Here is a 9,638-nt window from a genome sequence, read left to right as displayed (position 1 = left end):
AATGTATAAACCCTACAAGTTTTTGTGCTTCATTAGAGGTCACATCATCATATATTTTATTTGAATGGCATGGTTATCCTCCTAAATAAACTTATACATGTTAATTGTGATTACCTAAATTTGAATTAATATTCATGTTTTTTTTAATGTTAACCTCACTCTACTATTACAATTTTAATGCGCATTTATCTGAAGAGTTAATGCTTCAATAAGTGGGGTTTCCATGCATAAGTGTGAATTCTCATGGTTCAAAATATGAATTGTAATTATGGTCTTTGGATTCAGTGCTCGAATCACAGGCCACCGCAATCCCATTTCCCATGTGATGTTCACATGGGCTGTTAGTCCCATTCATTTGGACGGGGATGATCTCTCTGGTCAGATCGAATAGGGGATATGGAACTAAGCAACCCTAACCCCTCATTCACTTGGAAAATGTCTCATTTGGAATTTGTTTGTTAGCATCTTCGTTCTTGCTGTTTCACTGAATGTCATCATGTGCCATTGAATAGTGGAAGCTGGGGTTTGTCTATAGCCATGGAAGCTTCGCCTCCTTCTCTACGAGGTATTTAATTTAAATATACAAGAAATGTGATTTCTAAATGTGGATTTTTCAATTGATTTCAACATTTTCCTTTGTCTGGTCTCTTATTCTAATGCACCACCACTCTTGTGTTCCATACAGTAAGAACGACTACTTGCTGCAAGCTCAAGTACGTTTCTTTTTAACTTCCGTAAAACTGAGCAATCATGGTGGTTTTGATTTCCCCAGAATCACCTGGTAATTATTCCTTTGTCTCCTCGCACATGTTCTTACTAATATATTACCGTATAGTTGCTAATACCCTAAAATAGTTATTGGATTTCCAATGTAATTTGGGTAAATTTGTTATCTCTTCATTTTGTTGTAGTTCAACCATTGATCACCCTTCTTCCATAATGGCGCATTTGGTACATACTCATCGCATGTTTACTTCTTTGTCCAGGGTTGCTATTCGGCCTTGGCCAACTGGGTCCTTCTTAAAGTTGAGGTTAGATGATTTTTATTTTATATTTCTATTTATGTGTTTCTTTTCTCACCAACTAGTTTCTCTTTTTCTTATTGGTGCTCTCCTTTAGTTTGTCCATGTGTGTATACTTAGACTTCCTCTGGATTTTACTCTTCATATTCATGGTTCTTTGCCCACTGATCATTGCCAACATTACTACAGGTCATTATCTATTGCAGCTTCATGCCCGTATGCCCTATTATAAATATTCTTAACTCAACTCCGAATTTATTTAAGTTTATCCCATGAAGGTTCCTTCTCTATGCCTTGTAATGGTTGAAAGTCATTTTCCGCTACAACTGTACATTCTTATAAATATGGTTTGGGTTTTTTGTATAATTAAAATACTGGAGAAACCATACATTATTCAAACTACCAATGCCACAATACTTATTTGTAATGAAATGATAGTTCTAGGATAGTTGGCACTTCACCTTTCAATCCTGGCTTACTAACTATGTAATTTTATTGTGGAAATTATTGACTATATGTATGTGAATTATGATCTTCTATTATGTAATTCTCTTATTCTTTTCTCTACTTTGAAACCTATGTATAGTCTCGACACTCTATATATGTTGTTACATGGTGCATACATTTTAAGTTGCACTCTTCTTTTTATCATTATCTAGTATGGCTCTGTGTCACCTGATTGTAACATAATTGCAACATGAATTATGAATGGCTATCTTATATTTGTTTATGTATTTAATTGAATGATTTCCTAATTTTCGAAAATACATTTTTTCTACTCTTATTCGGTACTTGAGATTTACCCTTATAGTAAGTTTTTTGTTAATCATGGGTGATCATTTTTTTTTTTCAATTGAAAATTTATTTACTCTAAGTTGCTAGGTAAACCAAACAAATATATCTTTATCTGTTCTAGGCTTATCCTATGTTTAAATTTGCCTTGGTTCTGGTCATTGTCACCTGATTAATGATTTTTTTTAACACATCCCATGTCACAGATAAGTTCTTGTGCTAGTATTTAAATTTAATTACTCGAGAGGCATGGCCTAAGGGTATCTAGCCAAACCATCCTCTAAATGATTGTAAAAATCCATGAATGTCACTTAACTGTAATAATTTCTTATTATATATAAATAATAAATTAAAAACAAATAAACTTAACCAATTTTTCTAACTGTAGTAACTATTGTGGGTGTAATTTGGAAAAACATTATCCTCCCAACCTTGAACTAAACCTCCAGTTCCCCCTGAGCCAAGATTTATTCCCCCCACTAGTATCAACCAATGCTTATGAATCTAAACAATGTATTTTTATGCCTTGTTTCCCTAGCAGACTTTCCTTAGCGACATCACACTTTCTAGGGTATACCAACCCAATGGCCTAGGATTTTTCCTATTTTTTGGAAAAGGTATCTTCCCTTTTTCGTTAAAGCTCGTATTTTTGTCCCATGATTCTTTATTCACCCTTACTCATTGTTCTTTCCACACTGAGTGATTCAATATATTTTTTTCTCCCAATCATATTAAATCACATCAAACAGCTCGTAGGGATTTGTAGGAGTAATTAAGGGAAGTTTATATTAGTCTTATCTATCCACATTAGTTTCCATATTTGGGTATGGATATCATTAACTCAAGTGTTCTTTCCCAAGTAATTCTCTAGTTTATTTTTATTATTCAAATCTATTTATTACATCACCGTGCTTTATTTCAAATTAAGTTCATTATGGATTTCCAGCCATCACAACTAGAAATAACTCATTCTAAGCAAAGAATATTTACATGAACACAAAGGGGTATTACACTAAACTACCCATGGTCATAAGGAAATATGATTCCTTGATGGTATTTGTGGATAAGCTGACAAAATTTTCATATCTTATTCTAGTGAATCTAACATGTGTTTAGAAATGTAACTAACATCAACGTTCATAATTGTTGTCTAGATCATGACATAATGTAATTCTTATATATTTGTTGGAAAGAAAGATATTTTTTTTATAAGCATGGGTTTCATGCTCAATTTCCTTTACTAGGTCTAAGCACCCATTGTGTGCTTCTAGGGTTTGTCTCATGAGTCATTGTCAATGTCATTATGTACTAGACCCTTCTTGGGGGAATTGTATGAAAGAAGAACATAATTTCTTTGTAAAATGAATCACTTGTCACTCATCCACCAACTCGGCCTCAAAAGAAGACAAGTCGACCTCATTGTAGGGATTCAACTACCTTGAAGAGACTATATATAGAAGTGAATTCAAAGAAATTTATATAATCACATTTGAAGAAAGAAACTGAAAAACTGCTCTTTTTCTTTCACACGTGTGAAGAAATATAAAGCAGGAGTGTGAGTTGCAAAGCCAAAAATTACAAGCCTATAGTGGAGTTTGAAATTTTGATGTAGGAGGCTAAAATCAGTGTTTGATGTAGTATTGAAGATGATTGACTTTCATTGACTTGAAGCAGACATTTGTCACCTTGGAAGGACTTTATTGGGAGGATGACTTGGTGGATTGGAGGATATTTTTGTCTTGGTTGTCTCATTTTATTTGGTTCTTGAAGAAGAGAAGAGAATCTCGGGTTTTCCCCTAGAAAGCCTGGGTTTTTCCATAATTGAAAGCCTACATACTATGCCACTCATTTTGATATTCATGCATATGGTTTTGATAGTTGCTTGATTATAAGAATATAAAAGAAGACATTAAAAAAGCTAATATGAATTCAAATATATCACAAGTAATTATCTAGATAAAGAAATGTTTCTACCTTTATGATTTTCTAACAACATGTAAGGAAACCACCATTGCAAATATTTACGTGAGGAGAATTGCTAGGCCACATGGTCTCCCTAAGGCAATAATATCCAGTAGAGACCTCAGACTCAATTCAAATTTGTAGAAATGATTATTTAAAATATTTGGAATAAATTTAAATATTAGTACAACCTATCAACCAGATTTAGATAGAGAGACTGAAAGGATCAGTTAAGTGATTGAATATATCTTAAGCATGCATATTATGGACAAGCCTTCCAGGTGGGAATATTATTTACATTTGATTGAGATTGACTGTAATAATGTGAATCATGCATGTTTAAAGTAAGACCATTTGGGGCCTTATATGGATGAAAGTAATACAATAAAATGAGTTGGTAATATGGGAGTGTCGTGATAGGAGTGATCAAAATCAATCTATTTAGTCTCATGTCCATCAAATTGATCAAATATTATGGAATCTTCAATCTTAAAAAGCTAATTACTTCTTTACAATGGAACTTGTTCCACAAGAATACGAGAGATTCTCATGCTAGGATTGGATTGAATAAATTTATTTACCATTGTGTATGTATTAGCGACTGAGACCAACAACGATTGGTGATAAAATATGAATACTACATCACCATGCGTGGAGCTGAGTGTTGAAATTAGGTACTCACAAGCCATACAATCCTCGTGTCATTGTAACATTGTTGTTTTCCTTGATTTGGAAATAAAACAATACAAATAAAAAGAAAAATATATTTTTTATTTCATTGCCAGCTAAGTCCAGGAGATTAAAAATACTTTAAAATATTTGGGCTTTAATCCTCATTTTATAAATATCATTATACCAACCTCAACCTTAGTTAGGTGAAATGTCCCTTTTGTGATGAACAAAAATGATTAACAGAGGAGGAAAAATGGCTTTCTATGGTAGTTAAATAGTAAAACATAATTCATAATAGGACACAATAAACCAGACAATGGCTATACATGGTTGAATAAAAAAAACTCATGGAGAATCCTCTAGAGATATCATGGAGAATATTCTAGAGACATCATGGAGAATAGTTTAGAAATATATTTAGAACTATAATTATGGATATACTTTTATGAGTATATTATTGATTTTGTATTTTAATAAGACCTAACATGATAGGGTTTTGTGCTGATAATGGCAGTAACCTTGGATGCCCCTTGGGATGTCTAAATCCTTACCATCCAACTAATAATTATTAATAATTAAATTAAAATTATGAAAGCCCTATTCCAAAATAGACATAAATATTTTGTCGATACTTTGTAAATGTTAAATATCGTTAAATACCTACCATCAATCTAATAATTATTAATAATTAAATTTAAATTCTACAAACCCTATATCAAAATAGAGACACAATAATTGATTTAATTTTATAATTCATGGAATACAATGTGCATATGTATAACTGATTTGATTTTTAATCATTTTTATTATAGAAGTTAAGATATGATACTCACAAAGATTTTGTTCTTTAAAATATAATGTAAATGAAACAAGAGGAAACAATTAGATTTATATTGAGTATCATAAATATTGTAGAAGTATAAAGTAAAAAAAAATGTAAAATACAAAATAAATAAATTCAAAGTTCTAACCCATAAACAAATTGCTCCACAATACATTTGGCAGGTAAACAAGTTTTCAACACATTTGATATTTTATAAATGTATTGCCTTTGTAGTGGACTACATAGTTTATCTTTCCAAACACAGATTGTTATTTCTTTGCATAACTATTTAAACTATTTATCAATGCTTTAGAAAAAAAGTTAAGTTTTATTTAAAGTTTACACAACTTGTTATATCTACAATGGATATTTGCTCAGATCCCCATTCTATATTTGATGACATGACTGCTTTTTGTCGCATAATAGACATTGTCCTTATTAGTGCAATCGATTTGACCATTGATCACTATTAGTTTAACACCCACTAATGCGATTTTTAAAGTTTGACTTTGAAAAATAATATGTATTTTTATATTATTAAAAAAGTATTTTCAAATATTTGATTGGACCATAACTTGAAGGTCTTATTTTACTGATTGGACCAATGCAAATTATAATGTTTTACGTAATTTTTATAGAGCATAATTTCTAAATTTAGTGGTAGGCACCATGCTTCCTACAACACTTGTTTTAAAGGAATTGTTAATTTTACATTCAATACATTTATGGATAATCAAAATTTAACCTCTTCCTCTTTGGTGTTCCCTTCCCCTATTTTTGAGGTATGCTAGTTATATTTGTGGAGACAACTAATACTTCTTTCTCGCATAGGTTTTATCATTTCCTATTGGAATGTGGAACTGGAACGAAAGAATGGGCATGAATTCCATTCTATTAAAGATGATAGACATATAAATACAATATCATGACCTTTGGATTCAACTTCCAAGGTTTTTTTGGATGTCTAGTAGTTGTGCATATTCCACACCATAATTGTAATGTATTAGGTGTCCAACATTCCCCTTCTCCACACTCCCTCCACCCCCCTCCCCTTAATCCAAACATGTGTATATGAGTCCAAGAAGAGAGCTAATGTGAAAAAATGCATGGTAGCCAATGGCTATATGTGCTCCTTGAAATAATGATTTAAGGAAGACCACAAACCAATTGAGGTAGAAGAACATGAAGCCTTTACCGATGGTGGTTTAAGGAAAACTACCAACCCTGGAACTAAATCTCGAAGTAGTTCCTAGAACAATTCAAAATGTGGCTAGAAGCTAAAGTTTTTTACTAGTGGAAGTGATCCTTGGTGTTGGTTTAAAGTTACCATAAAACAATGTAGCTGAAACATAAGTATTTTTCCGATGTTGGTTTAAAGTAGGCCACCAACCAAGACATGGTCATGCGTCACATCTTTTTCTGCGACTACAAATATGAATCTGGCTATCTTTCACCCTACCTCTAAGCTCTGGTTTAGGTTGTGGCTCAAGCTCGCTTGATAAATCTTCGAAGAAAGTAGCTGACCCTCAATTCCTACCTGTGACATACAACGAGAGAAGATGAAGAAATCTCAATTGCAAATCAATACTCAAGATTAAACTCTAAGATATAAAGTTTTTATTTTTATTTTTGAAATTGATATAATTTTTATTGAATTGTAATTTTTATTATTATTTAAAATATATTTTTAAATATATAAATAGTTCAACAACTCCTATCTCATTTTTATTATATAAATTAAATAACTCAAACCCATAACTTTAACAAATTTACCTAAAATTATAAATCAAATTTCTTAATATATAATTTTTCAAACCTAATAAATTTAGAAATTTAAAAAAAAAATCACAATTTTGAATATTACACTCTGCTATTGTAAATCACCTTCGCACTCTCCCTATAATATAATAGGGAATGAACGTTGTATTAATATAATATAATTCGGAATGAACGTTGTATTAATTAAATATGTACAAGAAATTATAAGTAAATATTTTATATATTAATTTAAAAAAATTAATAATTAAATATTTTAATTTCTAAATTTTCGCTAGGAAATAAAAAAGTAGTTTTCTTTTCATTTTTAATTAAATTTGAAAGAATAAATATTTTTTTATTTATTGATTTATTTTTATATATGATAATTTTGAATCCTCATACTAAATCATTTATATAAATATTATATGTTAATGGTGTGATAATTTTAACTGAATATTCATGCCGTAGACCCGTACTTATAATATAGGTATAATAATTTTTATAATAATTCAAGTACTATAATTTAAATATTATAATTTATATGTAATTTGGAAAAAATCATTATATATAGTTTTAACAAATTAGTGGTGTTTATGTCAAGTTAAAGAGCAATGAGGGGTGTTCGGAAGATATTAAGTGTAATATTAGAGTTAAACAAGGTTGCTCCCTCTTCCCTACCCTATTTGGCATTTACATAGACAAGTTAGAACGTTGTTTAAGGAAGCAGGATGTGCTGGGACGATCTTAGCTGGGATAGTCATCATCCTTCTTCTCTACGCTGATGATATTGTTCTTCTCGCAAGGTGCCCATGTAATCTTGATAAGCAACTTATTATTCATAAGGATTTCTGCTCTACCATGGGTATGATTGTTAACATTGACAAAACAAAAGTTATGATTATCAAATCCCAGAAGGAAACTTACGCTAACTTTATGTATGACAATAGTAACTTGGAGGAAGTGTCTTTCTACAAGTATCTAGGAATTGATATTCGTCACAAGCTCAACTGGAACTATAGCATTTAGAAAAGGATTAATGGGGGATGGAAAGCTTATTTTGGTCTTGAAAATAATTGTAAAACGACAAACCTCGTAATGTGGGATAGAAAGAAGTTCATCTTTGAAACTTTAGTCACTCCGATTATCTTATATGGATGTGAGGTTTGGGGTTGTAGCATCTATAGAGAATCCTGGAGAAAGACTGAACAAATCCAAAAGCATTTTATAATGTATAACCTCAAAATTAAAAGCAACACACCCTATCCTATTCTCCTTATAGAAGTTGGTCTTTCCACTATCGAGAGCATAGCTATGACTAGGCTTCTGTTGTACAAGCACAAACTCAATAACGTAGGAGACCATAGACTTCCTAAGCTAGCTTTAAATTCCAGCCAAAACCACCTAAGGCTCAAACGAGGTTGGTATAAAGACACCAAAGCCTGGTTAAACCATTGGGAGCTCGATGAGAATGTTGCATTGCAAAACATTAATAACATTAAAAATATTGTTACTTCTAAGTTCAAAGAAAAAATGTGGTGTGAGAAAGATTTAGCAGCTAAAAGAAAATTAAGATATTATAAGGAGGTCATCAACCCCACTCTAGAAGATCAACAATATCTTTATGTTTTAACTAGATCAAAGAAGAAAATTAATGTAACCAAGATTAGAACGGACTCTCATGAGCTCCATAGTGAAACGGGTCGTTGGGCAGTTCCTAAAACACCATGGATGGAAAGGTTCTGCCATCTCTGTGAGAATATGAACATCGAAGATGAAAATCACTTCCTCTTAGAGTGCCCCGCATACAACCACATTAGATCTCAGTTTCAAAATCTTTTTTGCAATACTGACCTTCCTAGCCTTTTATGTTGTCAAAATTACAGTGAGCTCGGGAGGCTTCTCTCCAAGCTTTTTGAGTATAGCAATAAAATATTAAATCAAACTAAATAATTCGTTTCTTTAGGTCCCATAGACCAAAGTTTGGTCTCAGTGGAGGTTAACCATCATCATTATCATGAATTTTAAGTGGTAAACCTATATTTGTAAATTTATAATATATTAATAATTTAAATAATATAATTTTTTATTTGGAAATGAAAAACCTTGAAATATTTCTAAAATGTAAATATAAATGCAAAGTGATGAAGGAGATGGGTAGTTTATTTAATTATTATTTTTTAAAATTATAGAATTAAAATTAATTTCAAAATAATGTTTTTGTTTATTTTTAAAATTTAATTTTAAAGAAAAAAAAGAATAGAATAAGATATAAATTTTTTTATAAGTTTATTTAATTTTTATTGAAATTTTAGAAATAAGAAACAATTTAAGGTATATGTTTCAAGTTATTATTTAAATTTTTTAAATTTAAAATAAAGAATTTGAAGATTTTTTTTTGTCAAGTTGTTTGTGATCCATTTGGTTTGACTTGTGGCTTGAGAAACCTTGCCCTAGAGACATCTAATTAGTCAAAGTCACCTAGTATAGACTACATCAACCCTAAGCTGACTCAATTTTTTAAATGTCTCCTCCCCTAGCAAAAGCACAACCACCCCCTTGATATTTTATTCTTGGTTCCTTTGCTAAAAAAGTCCATCCTCAACCTACTA

Source organism: Pinus tabuliformis, chromosome 8 (assembly GCF_031772625.1).
Source record: "Pinus tabuliformis cultivar Carrire ecotype Pingquan chromosome 8, CPIR1, whole genome shotgun sequence".
NCBI lineage: Eukaryota > Viridiplantae > Streptophyta > Pinopsida > Pinales > Pinaceae > Pinus > Pinus tabuliformis.
Note: the sequence above shows the minus strand (reverse complement) of the source record.